Source organism: Varanus komodoensis, unplaced genomic scaffold (assembly GCF_004798865.1).
Source record: "Varanus komodoensis strain SLA01 unplaced genomic scaffold, ASM479886v1 scaffold63, whole genome shotgun sequence".
Classification (NCBI taxonomy): Eukaryota; Metazoa; Chordata; class Lepidosauria; order Squamata; family Varanidae; genus Varanus; species Varanus komodoensis.
Window position 1 is genome coordinate 783490 of NW_025336259.1, and position 18126 is coordinate 801615.

Genomic DNA, 18126 nt, shown 5'->3' on the forward strand with positions numbered 1-18126 from the left:
AGGAGGGTGGGTACTCGGAGGAGGGCTTTCTCTGCGGTGGCGCCCAATCTATGGAATGCGCTCCCCAGAGAGGTCCGCCCGGCGCCGTCGTTATTTGTTTTTCGGCGCCAGGCGAAGACCTTTTTATTTAGGCGTCATTTTAATTGTTAACAATATCTGCTTATTTATCTGGCCAGGGCGACTTCTTTTATATTGTTATTTATTATTGTTAATTTTATATTGTTATTTTTGTATTTTATTGTATTTTATTTTGTGTTGTGAGCCACCCCGAGGCTTCGGCAAGGGGCGGCACAGAAATGTTTTAATAAATAGATAGATAGATAGATAGATAGATAGATAGATAGATAGATAGATAGATAGATAGCTTGTCAAGGAAAAGGTCAGAGTGGGAAACGGGGAGCTGCCCAGGGCAACTCAGCAAAGGGCCTAATTCTGCTAAGCAGGACCTTAGCCACTGCATTCCAAAAGCGGGTGGGCTTGGACTTCCGAAACAATACGCACAGAAATGCCTGCCTTTGCCACTTCAGCAAGCTGGAAAGCAGGTCGAAAGCAAAAGCAAGCGTGCGCCAAATCTCAAAGTGATTTTGAGAGAATGTAGGCAAACTCAACAACTGGTGGCTTTCCCACCCCTCAGCTAGCAACTGGGCAGCCTAAATTGATTATTTTGCCCTCATTATTGAAGAAGCACCACCACCAGGCGATGAAGGACAAGAAGATACAACATTAAATGCATCCCTGTGTTTTGTGAACTTTAAAATAACAGGCATGTGGGATATGAAGGAATCATGGGAGATGGGAGGGAGAATTCACCTTTTCTCCCCTGTGCAAAGGTCCTACGCACGCACGCACGCCAAGGCACCACCTCCTGGAGGGACCAGAGATTGTGGAGTCAGGTCAGGATAGAATCTCAGCAGCTCTCGGTTGATTGATGCTTGAACTGGGAAGATGCTTGAACTGATTTGAGTTGAACTGAATTGATGCTCGAATTGAATTGAATTGAATTGGTGCTTGAACTGGGAATTAGGAAGAGATGCCTGCTTCTCACACAGTCACACTGAAGATAGTGTAAGTTAAGTACCATCTTGGCAGTTTTCTTTTCAATTCGTTTCCTAATTACGCCTAATAATGAGCTTGATTGTTTCACAGTGACTGCCCCAACATGTATTGCTGTACTGATCTGCATGTGCCATTTGGATGCCCATCCTCCCAGCCAATTTGGCCACTTCACTAGTTACTCCTAACTCCAGGTAATTTATAGATAGGTTGAAAAGCACTGGTCCTAGTACAGAACCCAGTGGGACTTCACTGGTTGCATCCCTCCATTGGGAGAAATTGCCATTTATTCCTGCTCTTTGCTTTCTGTTCTTTACTCAGTGACTGATTCCTCGCCCTTTATTCCATGACAGCTGAGTTTGCTCGAGAGTCTTTGGTGAGGGACTTTGTCAACAGGTTTTTGGAAATCCAAGTAAACAATGTCTACTGAATCATCCCAATCCAATTCTTTTCTGACACTCTAAGAAGGCCACGGCTGTTGAGACAGACCTTATCTTTGCAAAGCCATGCTGATTCTTTTTCAGCAGGGCTAGTCCCTCAGTGTCCTTGCTAGTTCTTTCTTTGCTAACCCTTTACCCGGAATCAATTTTATCCATCAATTTACCTGGAAAAATCATTAAGTGAGTTGACCTATACTTTTCCAGATTCCCACCACCCCAAGATCTCTTTTTAAGCACTGGTGTTACATTGGGCATTTCCCCAACCTCTGGCACAAGGCTGACCTTAGGGACTCGTTACAAATTTTTGTAAGAAGGTCAGCAATGCTGTGTTCAAGTTCTTTAAGAACCTGAGGATGGATGCGATCCCGACTCCATGAGTTATTAACTTTTCATTTGTCAATAAGGTTAAGAATTTCATCTTTTGGCTTTATTATCTACCTTAATTCCTCTGATTCCTGTGCAGATTTCATTCGGGACCCACTGCAAACCCCTTCTCCTTTACTGTGCTCTCAATTCCCTGATCATCCAATGGTCCAATTGCCGCTCTGGCTGGTTTCCTGCTTTTGATATATTTAAGGAATTCCTCATTACTGGTCTTGATGCAATTCGTGATACCCCTCCACACACTTCCCATCTCTTACTGTCTCAAGATCAGCCCCCAAGCTGTGCTGCCCCCCCCACCTTTTTCATACCACAGATGGCTTCACTTTGCGATGCATCCCCTGGGCCTAAGCACCCAAGGCCCACCGCCCGCCCGCAGCTCAACAATTTTTTTTCCATTTACAGAGACAGTTTCGTTGTGGCGAGATGCTCCGTCAGTGCAAGATTACAAGGAGGCAGCCGTGCTCCAGGGCCCGCTGCTCGTCTTCACTGGCATTTCACGGTTGAAATATCTGAGCGGCCGTTAATGTAAACACGGCCCAAGCCGATTTAAAATGCAATAAAATACTCATTATACGGAAAGAGGGGAAAGAGCAAATAAAGAATTCTGCTGCCAGGCCAGTGCCCCTCTTGCCAAGGTTCACTTCATGGCAATTTCATGGTTTTTGAGGAATTGTTCTCTTCCCACTTGGGAAATGAAAAAGAGCACTTCAGATGCAAACTCTGTTAGCCCAAGCCATCTTTTCAAGCCAATGAGCTGCATAGTTATTCCAAATCCAAAGGTGAGATTCAGGGCCACAGGCCCCCTCGGTCAACTCGACTGCTTCACCCTGGTCCTTGGTGCGGAAGACACTCAAAGGCGCCCGCAGGCAACCGGCAAAGCCAGCAATCATCTCCAAGCGCACAGATGCAAAATACGCCACAAGAAGACAAGGGATGAGCCGTTAATCATGAGCCAAGCAAACAGGGGAACTTTTAAAACAGAAAGATGGGAAGTACCGAGACGAAACCCTCCAGTGCGAGCAAGATGAAGCCACGCGACTTGGCATGGGATAGGATTCGGGGAGGGGTGAGGGCGGGTGTCCCTTCAGCAGCCGAGCAACACCCGCACAGCTCTGAGGCATCCGTCAGGAACGCTGGACAGAGCCAGGCGTCCAAGGGGCTTGCAATCCAAGCACGCAGCCTCGCCTGGCCTTTTAAGGGGCATCTTTTGCCTTCCCCTCCCGGGAGGATGAAGAGGACAGCGGCATGTGCGGCCCCTCGCTCGGTTGCTCTTGACCTGCCGCTCGGGACACACCGGCACGGCGCAGAGGGCATCTCCACAAGTCTCTGACAGAAGAAGCTCACGCATTCAGCCTCCCCAGCTTGGTGACCTCTGGGGTGCGCAACTACGGCTGCAAGAGGATGCTGGGAGCTGTAGTCCAGCACTTCCAGAGGGCACCGGGATGGGAGTGACTGTATGAAATGGGCCACAGGCTGCACGGGTGTGATGCCTCCCCGGTGCACAGCCACCGCTGTGGTGCCTGCCACAGCCTTTCCGACAGCGACAACCGGTGCTGGCGAGGAGACACGGGTTGCTGAAGCATCCAAGCCAGGCAGCAAGGCAAGGATGCAGGAGACTCTTCCCCTTATCGCTGCTGCTACAGCCTGCAGGGAACTGGCACTCCCTCCCACCAAGAGTCGGCAAATGCCAAATGTAATTACTCCAAGAATTCCAGGGTTGGCCACAGTGCTGTTCAATTCCAAATGAAAGCACAGTAGATTAGGGACGTGTGAGGAATCCATTCGAGGACTGGAATCTGCCAGATTCCGAGCTTGGTTCCCTCTTGGCAACATCCCTGGATCCACGTTCCCGGCATGCGCACCCAGTGTTCTGTCAGGAATGGATCCCATGCGTGGCGCAAGCAGCGTCCCTGCCGCACCATGCGCAGGGGCCGTTTGGGCCGCTGTCCTGGAGAGGAAGAAAGCTGCCAACTGCACGACCTTTGCTTGCGACTGTTTGGGGACCCCCTCTTAGCTCTGTTCACTTTGCAAGACCAGGCTGAGCCCGAGGAGACATCTGCCGATCTATGCAGAGGAATGGATTCCGCCAGGGCTCATACCGACCTTACAGCTGGGAAGGAGCCCCAAACACCTGCTGCCACCCAGATGCATCGGACGAGGATTCCCACTGTAGACATCTGGAGCCCAGCAGGCTGCAGAATGCGCTTGTGGCGGGCAATTCTATGCATTCACAGGTTTCAGAAGGTATAGCCAGACACCCTTCAGCATATGTGGACGATACGCTAAACATGAGCTAACAATGAGATGCAGCTGCCAAAAGGGCAAATGCTATTTTGGAATGTATTAACAGAAGTACTTCTTCCAAATTACGAGAAGTAGTAGTTCCTCTATACTCCTCACTAGTCAGACCTCACCTGGAAGACTGGGTCCAGTTCTGGGCACCAAGATTTAAGAAAGATGCAGGTAAATTAGAAAGGGTCCAGAGGAGGGCGACAAAAATGATCCAGGTTTGGAAACACTGCCCTGTGAGGAGAGACTGGGAGAACTGGGAATGTTCAGCCTTGAGAAGAGAAGACTGAGGGGGACATGAGATCCCTCCATAAGTATCTCAAAGGCTGTCACAGAGAGGAAGATCATGATCTCTTCTTGCTGATGCCACAGAATAATCAGCTCAAGTTATGACAATCCAGATCCAGGCTGGACATCAGGAGAAGCTTCCTCAGTGTCACAGCAATATGACGGTGGAACCAGCTGCCTGGAGAGGTGGGGTGCTCTCCCACACTGGGGGCATTCAAGGCAAAACAGGGCAGCCCCCTGAGGCCATCATCGATGGCCTTCATGGCCCCTTCCAACTCTGCCATTCTATGACTCTATGATTCCGTCTGAAGCACATTTTATTTATTTATTTTATTTAGACAATTTCTAGGCTGCCGCATTCGCCAAAGCCTCGGGGTGGCTTACAAATAAATAAGTTAAAATACATAAATAACAATATAAAATACACCTAACTATATAAAATAAGTCACCCTGGCCAAAAAACTTTAAAATAAAAATAACATTAACAATTAAAATGACGCTTAAATAAAAAGGTCTTCGCCTGGCGCCGAAAAACAAATAACGACGGCGCCAGGCGGACCTCTCTGGGGAGCGCATTCCATAGACTGGGCGCCACCATAGAGAAAGCCCTCCTCCGAGTACCTATCCTCCTAATTTCCTTCACGGAGGGTTCCCGGAGAAGGGCCTCTCCTGCTGATCTCAGTGCGTGGGCGGGCATATATGGACGTAAGCACTCCTTCAGGTAGCCAGGACCCAAGCCGTTTAGGGCTTTATAAGTGATCAGCAACACCTTGAATTGGGCCCGGACTTCAATGGGCAGCCAGTGAAGCTGGCAGAGGACTGGAGTCATGTGAACATAACGCCCCGTCCCCATCAGCAGCCTGGCAGCTCTATTCTGAACCAACTGAAGTATCCAGACCGTCTTCAAGGGTAGCCCCACGTAAAGCGCGTTACAGAAGTCAAGTTGGGAAGTCACCAACGCGTGTGTCAATGTCGCCAGGCAGTCGTACTCCAGGTAGGGGCGCAGCTGATGGATCAGCCGAAGCTGAAAGAAAGTGCTCCTTGCCACCGCTATCACCTGAGCTTCCAATGAAAGCTTTGGGTCGAGGAGCACTCCCAGGCTGCAGACCTTGTCCCTAAGAGGGAGTGCAACCCCATTCAGGACTAGGTTCAATTCACCCTCACCGAAGCCCGATCCGCCAACCAACAGGACCTCCATCTTGTCTGGATTGAGCTTCAGTTTATTCGCCCTCATCCAGCCCATTACCTCGGCCAGGCACCGGTTCAGCACAGCCACTGCCTCACCTGGATTGGTGGAAAACGAGAGATAGAGCTGGGTGTCATCAGCGTACTGATGATTCCGCAGCCCACACCTCCTGATGACCTCTCCCAGCGGTTTCATGTAGATGTTAAACAGCAAAGGGGACAAAATGGACCCCTGCGGTACTCCATGGCATAGCTGCCATGGCGCAGAGCCATAGTCCCCCAGCACCACCTTCTGGAACCGGCCATTGAGATAAGAGCGGAACCACTGCCAAGCAGTGCCTCCTACTCCCAGCCCCCCTTCGCCTATCCAGAAGGATACCATGGTCGATGGTATCGAAAGCCGCTGAGAGGTCCAGAAGAACCAACAGGGACGCACTCCCCCTGTCCTTCTCCCTGCACAGGTCATCGTACAGGGCGACCAAGGCAGATTCAGTACCGTACCCGGGTCTGAAGCCGGACTGAAATGGGTCCAGATAATCAGTTTCATCCAAGAGTGCTTGGAGTTGTCCCGCCACCACTTGCTCCAACACCTTGCCGAAAAACGGGATGTTGGCCACTGCTCTATAGTTAGTGGCCATCTCTGGATCCAGTGACGCTTTCTTCAGGACCAGTCAGACTACCGCCTCCTTTAAAGGAGCAGGCACTCGACCCTCCCTCAGAGAAGCGTTAACCACTTCCAAGATCCAGATCCCAATCCCGTGCTTGGAATTATTTATTAACCAAGACGGGCAAGGGTCCAATAGGCAAGTGGTGGGACGTACTTGTCCAAGCACCTTGTCCACATCATCAGGCCGCAATAACTGAAATTCATCCATCAATTTTGGACCAGGCGGCAGCATTGGTATCTCCCCAGAAACCTCTGAGTCACTAGTAGAGTCTAGCTCATGACGAATCTGAGCGATTTTCTCCCTGAAATGCTTGGCAAAGTTGTCACAGAGGATCTTTGAGGGTGAAACCAGATCTTTCTTGGGGCCAGGATAAACCAGGCCATGCACCACTCGAAAGAGCTCCGCCGGACAGCATTTTGAGGAGGCAATGGAGATGGAGAAGAATTTCTTTTTCGCCGCCCTCACTGCCACAGCATAGGCCCGATAATGGGCTCTTAAGTGTGTTCGGTCAGATTTATCCCGTGATTTCCTCCACCTACGCTCTAGCCATCTCCCAGCCTGCTTCATCGCCTGCAATTCAGGTGTATACCAAGGGGAAGAGTGGGCTTTGCCCGGCGGGAGAGGACGCTTAGGAGCGATCGTGTCCATAGCCCTGGTCATCTCCCTGTTCCACAGTTTGACCAGGGCCTCGACAGGAGCACCAGTCTTGTCAGCCGGAAACTCCCCCAGGGCCTTCAGGAATCCATCCGGATCCATCCGGATCCAGGGGCAGACCCACACAATCGGGTCCGCACCCTTGCAGAGGGAGAGGCCGCTCTCGAGCTCAAATCTCACCAGGAAGTGATCTGACCATGACAGGGGTGCCAGGCATAAATTCTTCACCCTCAGACCACCCTCTTCCTGCCCCGTCGAAAAAACCAGGTCCAGAGTGTGTCCACGTTCATGGGTCGGGCCGGTGACATGTTGAGACTGCCCCATGGCCATCATGGAGACCATGAAGTCCTGAGCCACCCTGGTCAGACCAGTCTCGGCATGGAGACTGAAGTCCCCCAGGACCAACATCCTGGGGGTCCTCAACACCAGGTCCGAGATGATCTCCGTCAGCTCAGACAGGGAGTCTGTTGGGCAGAAGGGTGCACGGTACACCAACAGAATCCCCAATCTGTCTCGGTCGCCCAACACCAAGTAGAGACACTCCAGCCCTGGCCTCGAAGGGACTGGAAGTCCCGTGAGGGAGATGGAGGCTCAGTAAACCAAAGCGACCCCCCTCCCCTCCCCTCCCCTCCAGGCGTGGACGGTGCTGAACCAAATACCCAGGTGGGCACATTTGAGAGAGGGCGACATCCCCCCCCCCCAGGTCTCCTTTGTGCAAGCCAGGTCGGCCCCTTGATCCACAATCAAGTCATGGATGAGGGAAGATTTATTGTGGACCAACCTGGCATTAAGCAGCAGGCCCGAGGGGCAGTTGACAAGACTACCTGGAACCCTCTGGCTGGGGACAAAACCAGAAGGAGGGATAGGTGTCAGCCATCTGTCCCTCCTTCTTCTACGCGGACAAGTTAAGCCCCCACCGCTGTAACGCCCATTGCCCATCACCACGCCAATGGCAGCGCCCCCGCACTCCCCAGGAAACTCAAGCGTCGGTATGGCCAGGGACGACTCCATAAAACAGATTAAAATACAATGAAAACCTTTAAAACAATAAAAAACTCCCCCTTATCACCCCCCCAATACAAAATTAGAAATCCCCCCCACCGACCTAGTCCCCCCCCCCAGCCCAGCCCCGCACGGCCACAAACGGCGGCATCACCCTTTGGCTGTTGCCCTTCGGCCGCCGGCCCCAGGCCGCGTCCGGGGGGTTAAGCCGGTGCCTGCCCACACGCCGCGCCCCGATCGGCGTTGCTCTCAGCGTTGCCGGCGGGGGGGGGAGCAGGGGGGGCGCGGGAACCCGCCCGGCGTCAAGATGGCGGCGCCCTCCTCCGCGCCGTCGACGGTGGGCCTGGCGTGGCCCCGGCGTCCTCCGTGCCCGGGGTGGCCCAGTGGTGGCCGCGGGCGCGCCGTCAGCTGGCCCCCGGCCTGGAGGTGCCCTCAGGTCCGGCGGCGTGGCGCGGCAGGTGTTTGCCCGCGGAGCTGCGGAGCGCGGCAGGTGTTCGGGGGGGGGAGGAGGGAGTTCCAAGTGCTTCATGTGGGCCCCAGTGCTTCAGTGGGTGCAACAGACAGGGACATGGCCCAGAAACTGGAGTGGGGAAGTCAACATCACGGCTCATGTGGGAAGGAGATCCGACAGACCTGTCCAAACTTAATCCTCCTCCCAGCAAGCCGGCAGACAAGGCCAAGCGCCAGGCTGCGGGCCACACCGAGACGGTGCCGTTAGTAAGCCAGGCATGTTTCCGCACTCCCAGCCGTCAGCACGTGTGCCCAGCAACCCAGCAAAGGATGAGAAATGCTGCCTCTAGCCAGCTGCCAGCGCACCGGGGGCCCTTCTGGATCAGTGTCTGCAGATGCGCATCTGTCTGTGTTTCATCAGCTGCTGCAGCTCCTGCTGGCTCAGAGAAGATGAAACAGCGAGTCGGGGGAGAGGGCACTATTTCATCCAGGTTAGGGGACAAGTGCCTGGAGAGCAGCACTTGAGAAAGGGACCTCGTGGTGCTGGTTGACTGCAGGCTGAACATGAGTTGGCAGTGTGATGCGGCGGTTAAGAAGGTAAATGCCATTCTTGGATGTATAGCCAGAAGTGTGGCTTCCAGATCGAGAGAGGTATCACTGCCACTCTATATGACTCTGGTGTGCCTGTAGCTGGAATATTGAGTCAGTTGTGGGCCCCTCATTACAAGAGGGATATAGCAAGGTTGGAACTGGTGCAGTGAAGGATCACTAGAATGGTGGCTGGTTTGCAGGGTAACCAATATGAGGAGAGACTGAAGGAGCTGGGTCTTTTCAGCACTGAGAAGGGAAGACTCCGAGGGGACCTGTTAGCACCCGTGGGGGTGCCACGCAGATGTGGGTCATGACCTTTTCCCCCTGCAGTGGAGGGCAGGATGCGCTCCAACGGAGCCAAGCTCAGGGAACCAAGGCTCCACCTGGATGCCAGGAAGCGTTTCCTGACAGTCAGGACCCCGAGGGCGTGGAGTGGGCTTCCATGGGAGGTGGCTGAGCCCCATTGGTGAGGGGGATAGGCTGGACATGCAGTGACTGGAGCCAGCTGGAGCCGGGGGTCAGACTAGATGGCCTGGGAGACCCCTTCTGACTCGCTTTTTCTGTGTTTCTATGTCCCTGCAGGGTGAAGTTGCTCTTTAGGGGTTGGGATCAGCCAGTCCCCTTGCCGTGCCTTCCTCTAAGTGAGAGCCAAGCACAGGAAGAAGTCTGGCAAACTGAGCAGGACTGGCACCTGGGGAGGACGGTTGCAACCCTGGCTGGGATGGTTAAGAAAACACCTGGCAAGTCACCTGAGACCTCTGCAAGCAAAGCAGGATGGCGGCATCACCTGGCCACACGTGCTCACCTGCAAAGGCTCAGGACAATGGGAGCGGTGGCCCGCCTAGAAGCCCTTCTCGGCCTCCTTTCCTGTTTCTGACAGTTAGTGGGGAACTGGCTGCGGCGGCTGCAGGCCTCTCTCCACAGGCTTTCAGGACAGCGGGAAATAGCATCACCACAGAGACAAGCTTACACACGCGAAGTTCTGGACCAAATCCCCAAACCTCTGCCTCTTCCCACCACTTCTTGCGGCTCCTACAGTTTCAAATACCGTAAGAGCCCTCAGCAATGGGGTCCTTCTACAGGCATTGTAGTCCGTGCCAGTAGGACCCCAGGTCTGGGAGAGCTGCTTCATACTATGTAATTGGAATGAGGTTAGGCTGGGCAAACTTGTCCACAAGTAATAGGGAATAAGAGGCAGTGTGGCCTAGTGGTCAGAGTGCTGGACTGGGGACCTGAGAGACCTGGGTCCAAGTCCTCACTCAGCCGTGAGGCTCACTGGGTGACTTTAGGCCTGTCACACCCTCTCAGCCTGACCTACTGCACAGGGTTGTTGTTGCCAGGATCAAATGGAGCGATATGAGCCGCCTCGTGTTCCTTGCAAGAGGAAGAAAGGCAGGATACAAGTGCAATGTGATAATAAAATAAATCGCAGTGAAAACCTGCAAAAGATCCACAACTTAAGGACATGGCACAGAATGGGAGCTGCTTTCGTCGCCATTATTACTACACTGCAAGGAACTCAGAGCAGCTGACAAAATTCTCCCGTCTGCCTTCTCCTCACAACAACCCTGTGAGGTAGGTTAGGCTGAGAGGGTGTGACTGGCCCAAAGGGCATCATGGCTGAGCGGGGACTAAAGCCCAGATCGCCTGGATGCGCAGGCCAACACCCTCGCCCACTGCCTTTTTGCCGCAGGAGTCAAATTCTGGTCCACCTGGATCCAGGTGTCTGCCCAAGGCTCTCAGAGCCTCCCTTCACTCCGCCACTGATCTCGGCCTCCCCGCAAAGGAAAGCCCGACGAGCAGAGCATGCAGAATGCGAAATCCTTTTGCGCAGAACAGCCCTGCCCGGAACGCAGACAAGCCCCTCTGCTTTGCTTTGCTAAAACAGCGGCTCTCCAGAGCAGCGACAGCCCCCGACTCCGTCCCCCCGGCTGCTCAAAGCCCGCAGAGCAACGCGCTGACACAAGCATTGCGGGTGCCGTCGCACTCGTCTGACACAAACTGGACAGAGGGTGCCGCAAGCCCTTTCTTTTTAAAATTATAGATGACATTTTTAAAAAGCTGAATTGGATCCCGGGGGAGTCATATATAGAGTAGACCCATTGAAATCAGGTTCGTCAGGACCAATTCATGTCTCATTGGTTTCACGGGCTCTCCTTGTAGTAGGACTAAGACAGGGTCTAACTCACTGCTCACAAAGGCCAAGATGTCACGCAGCCCACCCTAAGCCGCAGCTCTCATATTTATAGCCATGCTGGCTGGGGATGATGGGAAGTACAGTCAATGCATTCAGTAGACATCAGGTTGGGGAAAGCTGACGGAGAGAAAAGACTGCAACAGCGGGTTGTGGAAATCGAAGTTGCTCAGCAGTATTTAGAAGAAGAACTGGCTGGGGAAAGAGATTATTTTAGGAATAATCTCTTTTCCTTTCTGCAATGGCTGGTACGGCCTCCTTCTCTTCTTTTCTATGCACCGTACGTACAGCACAATTTACAAAAAGCTGGCTTATGGCTTGAGCAGTGAAAATAAGCAAGCTGATGAGCTCCACCCAGGGGACTGTTTTAAAATAATCATCATCGTTAAACAGTTTCAAAGAGCAATTTGGTTTTAGAATACTGGATTATCAAAGCTCTCAGATAAATGAGATAAATAAATACACAAAATATTTCAGCACACAAAGGCTCTGCAAGCAGGAGTTTCTACCTGGACACACAATTCATATTTCTGCCATCTCACACCATTCTAACAACTTTGCAAGCTCACTGGCTTCGTCCTTACAGGGCCGTATTCTCTTACCGAGAGCCAGTGTGGCGTGAGTGCACAGAAACGGGACTCAGGAGATCAGGGGTCTAGTCCGCAACTCAGCCCTGGATGCCTTTGGGCCAGTCACAGACTCTCAGCCTAACCTACCTCACAGGGTTGTTGTTCTGAGGGTAAAAGTGGACAGGAGGAGAACCTTTTAAGCCACCTTCAGCTCTTTGCCAGAGGGAGAAAGGAAGGATATAAATACAGGGTGGTATTACCAGGTCCCTGCTTCTGCCTTTCAAACGTGCCCATTGCTGTTGGCAGACCATTTAGGTACATTTTCAGTATTATTTTTCTTTGTGGCATCTGTAAGGTAAAGTAAAGGTCAAGGTTTCCCCTTGACGTTAAGTCCAGTCATGCCTGACTCTCGGGGGCGGTGCTCATCTCCGTTTCCTGGCCGAGGGAGCCAGCGCTTGTCCGCAGACGGTCTCCGTGCTCATGTGGCCGGCATGACTAAACACCGAGGTGCACGGAACGCTGTTACCTGCCCACCGAAGTGGCACCTTTTCATCCACTTGCATTTGCATGCCTTCGGACTGCAAGGTTGGCAGAAGCTGGGACAGAGCAACGGAAACTCACCCCGTTGTGCAGATTCGAACTGGTGACCTTTCAATCTACCAGCCCAGCAGCACAGCGGTTTAAACCCCTGCGCCACCTGCAGTCCCTATGGCATCTGTACGTCCTGCTTAAGCAGTGGCATTGCAGAGAAAGCAAGACTCCGTGGGGAAGACCATCATGATGGGGAAAGGCAAAGGCAGGCCAACAGGGAAGACCAAACATGAGATGTGCGGATTCCATAAAGGACGTCACAGCCTTGAACTTGGAAGAGCTGAAGGAAGACCCATGGACGGGACATTTTGGAGGGCTTTCATTCCTGGGGTCGCCGTAAGTCAGGGAGGACCTGATGGCACATTGCAACACTTAAGCGTAGTGCGGGGAAACGCATGAAGAATTAAAACAGTGCACTGAAAACAGGATCTTGTTAAAGCCGAGGCTGGGCAGCGAGAAAGGGAACAAAAATGTTTTCAGCCGGGGTTGGAAACAGCCCAGCGCTGGTGCCTGCCTGACCGCCAGAGGCAGGACGGTCCACCGAACGAAGCCACCGCGCTGAAGGCTACGCTCTGGCAGACTCCAGCCGAATCGGGCAGAGCCAAACTTAGCAATCGAATGAGCTGGTTGATTAACTGCGTCTCTGCACTGCCCAACAGGCAAGGCTGCTGGGGGGCCTCGCAACCTCTCGAGGACGGGCACGGCTGGGTGGCAGGCCGAGGGTGCAAGATGGGGAAGAAGAGAGGGAGAGGCAGCTTTCGGGGCATCCCTGCTCTTGGATTTCGGCTGCCTCTTCTGGAAGAGCTGCTTTGCACCAGGCCAATTAGCCAGGGAAACTGGACTAATACAGATTATCTTGCAGCTGCTGCCGAGCTTAACCTCCACTTCCTCATAAGGAAGAAAAGGCATTTTTAATTAACTCGTTTACAAGCTCAGCTTGTCAGATGAAGTAAAATGGACCGGCTCCCTTGCAGCTTTCGTGCTCAGCTTTGCCAAGGGGAGGTACAGTCTTGGCTCTGCTTTCAGCTGCCTCCCTTTCTCTGTGATTTAACCCTTCCCTGACTAGGTGCCCTCTGGCTGGACCACAACTCCCATCATCCCAACTCTCATCGAACCCAGTATTGTCCAATTGATAGGCAGCGGCTCCCCATGACCTCTTGCGGATAAGGGTCTTTCCCCCCCACACGCCCCTCAGTTCTCTCGTTGCAGATGGCTGGCACTGGACCCAAAACTTTCTCCATGGGAGACAGTCCTCTAAAACCTTCCCTCTATACACCCGAACCTTCAGCAGCCCCTCTCCCAGTTTCCACACTTGTTTCTCCTGCTCTGGGGGCATTCCTGCATCCATCACAATGACCTAGCATGCAGAAGTTCAACTGGTGCTTTCCCCAGTTACCTGTCCATGTTGAAGGATACATCACCTGTTGAATGCCTGCCTATCCCACAGCCAGGTTTACCCTGCAGTTCAAAAAAAGCTGCTTTCCCTATGCCTTCCCTCCCTTTCACACACATTTTCACCATTCATTTTTTAGTTTTTTGGAGTGAAAGTTGTATGATTAAAAACAAAAAGTAAGCAATCTCCTGCAGTTTTCCTAGATTTTACACACATTAATCACCCACCACAAACGTTCTTTCCGGGCCAATGTTCCCCCACCCTGCCCTTTAAATAGCATTATAAGTCATCTGCTAGTTACAGGAATGGCTTCACAAAAAGGTTACACAATCTGTGTTAGCAGAGCCATTCTTATCAGGGGCATGACCACCGTTCTCTAAAAAATTGAACCTGCAGTCAACAGCCCAGTATGTTGATACTAACCAGACTGGATGTGTTCTCGCAAAGTATCTCCCTGCTAGGAAAATGGAGATAAATGCACTCTCCCTTGTTAACCCCTGCCTGTTTCCCTCTCCTTCCTTTGTCATCTCCTGTGTGGATTTTAGTTTGTAAGCACCTTGGGGCAGAGACTTGTTCTGCTACACTCCAAAGCACCATGCATTGCTCAGGGGGTGCGGCTGCCAGTCAGTAGCACCCAATTCAAAGCGCTGGAGCGGACATTAAAGTGCTGAATGAAAAATCAGGATCACTCTATCCAAAGAAGCTCCTTCCCCCATCTTTCCTCCTCCGCCACCACCGGGATGGCCTGGCAAACGCGGCAACCGCCACTGGGCCAGCCTCTTCTGCCCACAAAGGCCAGTGCTACAGCAGGAGGGCAGCCGAGCGGAGAGGCTTGCCCACCTCACCTCTGGCCATACAGGCAGCCTCTTTCTGCTGAAAACCCGGATCCCACCCCGTCCCTCCCATCCAAGCCATTCCTTATTCCTTGCGTGCCCGGTGTTTTTAGATTGCAAGCTCACAGGCTTGTCTCCTTGGAATGATTACATGTGAGTCACTCCCAGAGCTGGACGGCAGGATAAAAATATGTTAGAAGAAGTCCAGTTTAAAGGTAAAGATAAATGTTGGCTTATTCAGATCTCCCTAGAATCCCAAAGAAACTGAGCTTTGTTTCCTTTCTAAAAGGCAGAACTCTAACCTCAAGGTCACAGAAGAGAAGGCTGAAATACACAGTTATTAAAATAGCACTTATTAAAATGTCACAAGATTTCCTGTATCCCTAACAAGACACAGACTGGCCTGCAGGCACTCTGTTCCAGCCTCACAATTGGCGAGCCTTCGGGGGAACCAACGCAGGTCTGAACACTGCACAATCTTGCCCCTCAAGAGGACAGATGGAGACCCATCTGCCCCACAGAGTGGCAGGTGTTTCTTCCGATCCAAAATGCCCACTCCCAACTAGGGGGTCCAGTGCTTTGGAGAAGAGGGCAGTCTTCACCTGGTGCTGAAACAGTTAAAGAGTTGGTGCCAGGTGGGCCTCAGTAAAGAGTTCATTCCATGACTGAGAGGCCAACACCGAAAAGGTCCTTCTATCATTGACACTCTTGGAAGTGGCACTCGGACAAAGGTGGCTGGAGTGGCCTCGCTCCTTTACCCTATGCAGGGTGCGATGCACCTTGAGGGCGCTGTATAGCTACAGGATATTAACAACAACTGTAGAAGCCTGAAACAACATGGAAACACATGTGTGGGTTAACATGTGTTTCTGCACATCAGTTCTGCGTCAGCTCTATGTGCAACGCATACGGCAGCTGGAGAGGGCTCCTTGACCCAGAGCTGTCCTTGGAAGCTCAGGTGACTGCGGTGGCGAGGAGCGCTTTCCTTCAGCTAATCCATCAGCTGCATCCCTACCTGGAGGACGGCTGCCTAGCGACAGTGACGCATATATTGGTTGCTTCCCGGTTGGATTTCTGTAACGCGCTCTATCTGGGGTTGCCCTTGAAGAAAGTCCGGATACTTCGGATGGTGCAAAATAGAGCTGCCAGGTTGCTGACGGGGACTGGGCGTTACTCTCACATAACCCCAGTCCTCTACCAGCTTCACTGGCTCCCCATCGAAGTCCGGGCTCAATTCAAGTTGCTAGCTATCACCTACAAATCCCTTAACGGCTTGGGACCTGGATACTTGAAGGAACGCCTGCTTCCATATTTGCCCTCCCGCCCCTTGAGATCAGCAGCAGAGGCCCTCCTCTGGGAGCCCTCCAGGAGAGACATCAGGAGGCAAAGTACCCGGAGGAGGGCCTTCCCTGTGGTGGTGCCCCATCTGTGGAATGTGCTCCCCAGAGAGGTCCACCTGGCGCCATCGTTATTTGTTTTCCGGCGCCAGGCCAAGACCTTTTTATTTAAACAATATTTTAACAACGCTTAATATCTATAGGTTTTAATTGTGCAGCCAAGGTGTTTCCGGGTTTTAATTGTATTTGTATTATGTTTAGTTATTTGTGTGAGCCGTCCCGAGGCTATAAGCGATGGGATGGCATACAAAAACTCTAAATAAATAAATAAATGCCCAACTGGCAGGATGCAGCTTTGCTGTTGCAGCATCAGGGACTGCACAGATCTTTTAAAAAGTGGAGAGGCAGCAGGCCCAGCCCGCCTGGGACATGGCCCAAGGGCTTCTGGAAGCCTCACCCGGGCAGCATCTGGCTGAGCCAGCAGACATGGGCTGCAGCAACGGCCTCTTCCCAGGTGTCCCCTGAAGCATTCGCCTTCCACGGCTTCCAGCAGCCACAACTTCTGGAACTGGATCACAGAAGCGCTTCCTCTGCCGTTTCCAACCGTTCATTTTCGTCCAGCTCGCGGCTGGCTCCCTGCGGACAGATCCTGCAGTCTCGCACCTCCTCTTACTCTGTAATCTGGGCAGCTGACTTGTGCACATGCTGTTTCTGAGGGATGTGGGCCCCGCACGGGGTGAACACGCCCTATCCAAAATTTCAGCCTTCCATGTAATGTTTTACTTCCAAAACAAGAAGGGCTGCTTTACAGAGCCATAAATATTCCCTGATCCAGGAGGCCAGCAGATTTGTGGGAAGGCCAGCAAAGAAAAAACACTCTGCACACGTACAGAAAGGCTCCTTCCTGCTGCTATTTTAGGTAGTGTTGCCAAAGGCTTCTCTGAGCAGTTGCGTTTGCTGTGGGGAGGAAAGGGGCTTCCGTTCGGTACCTTGTAGAACTGGAATCTTCTCATGATCTTGCAGTTCTCTTTCTCCCTGCTCCAGAAAATTGCCCTCCTCCAACCTGGCGCTCTCAGGCTGTTTGAACTCCTAGGATTCTCGACTACGGGTACAGCTGGCTGTGACAGAAGTCCAAACATCTGCAGGGCACCAAGCTGGGGAAGGTGGCAATACAGAAAAGCCACATCAGGAAGAAACGACCGATTCAGCAGGCAACTCCGGACCAGGTGTTTGCTGCTGCGAGGCAAACTGAGAGATGGACTGGGGCACTGGGGAAAGGTTCTGCCTTCTGTGCTCCTGCCCCTCTCCTTCCGTGCCCCCAGGGCCGCTTCTTCCCTGCCTGGACTTTCAAGGTAAGTTTGCCCAGCAGGAAGAGAGAAGAAAAAGCAGGCAGGGAAGCCTGCAAAGGCAAAAGGCCGGCAGGGAAAAGCGTGCCCAGAACACAGCCTTCCTCCACCTGCCCCATCTGTTTGTCCCCGCCAGGGCCAAAGTCGGGGGTACACCTAGCCAGGTGTTTGCCAAGGGCCCACAGCCCCACAAGCCCCCCACTCCGGCAAGAGCCCTGGTATTGTTCCTCTGCTCTGCCACTGCAGCGGGCTGGCTCTCCGCCTCCAGCTCTGATCCAGACCACAGAGGTGGCGAGAAGCAGAGGCAGACGCTGCCCGGCCGGCATGCTCGCGGCGTTTCTGCCCGCCGAGGAAGCAAGCGGGAGCCCCGGCAGGAGAGAGGACAAGGCGCAGGAGCGGCTGGGGACCGTGGGGGGAGAAGGCGGATCGCTGAGGGTGGAACCCACAGGGCTTGCCCAAAGTACAGGTTAGGGGATGCGTGGCTGGAGAGCAGCACTTGTGAAAGGGACCTCGGGGTGCTGGGTGACTGCAGGCTGAACATGAACCAGCCGTGTGATGCGGCGGACAAGAGGGCGAACGCCACCCTTGGGTGCCCAGCCAGAAGTGTGGCTTCTGGATCGAGAGAGGTGTTGCTGCCACTCTACATGATTCTGGTGCGCCCACAACTGGAGTATTGTGCTCAGTTTTGGGCCCCTCGTTACAGAAAGGATACAGCCAGGTTAGAGTCAGTGCAGCGAAGGGCCACACGGTTGGTGGCCGGATTGCAGGGGATGCCGTATGAGGCGAGACGGAGGGAGCTGGGTCTCTTCAGCCTGGAGAAGAGGAGGCTCAGAGGGGATCTGTTGGCGACATACAGGTG

General features: G+C 52.9%; 1 protein-coding gene across 1 annotated transcript in view; it reads right to left on the reverse strand.

The window, feature by feature from the left end:
- ARHGEF17 (Rho guanine nucleotide exchange factor 17) overlaps positions 1 to 18126 on the reverse strand; it is a 156923-nt gene that overhangs the window by 93523 nt on the left and 45274 nt on the right. The gene's annotated exons all lie outside the window — the stretch shown is intronic.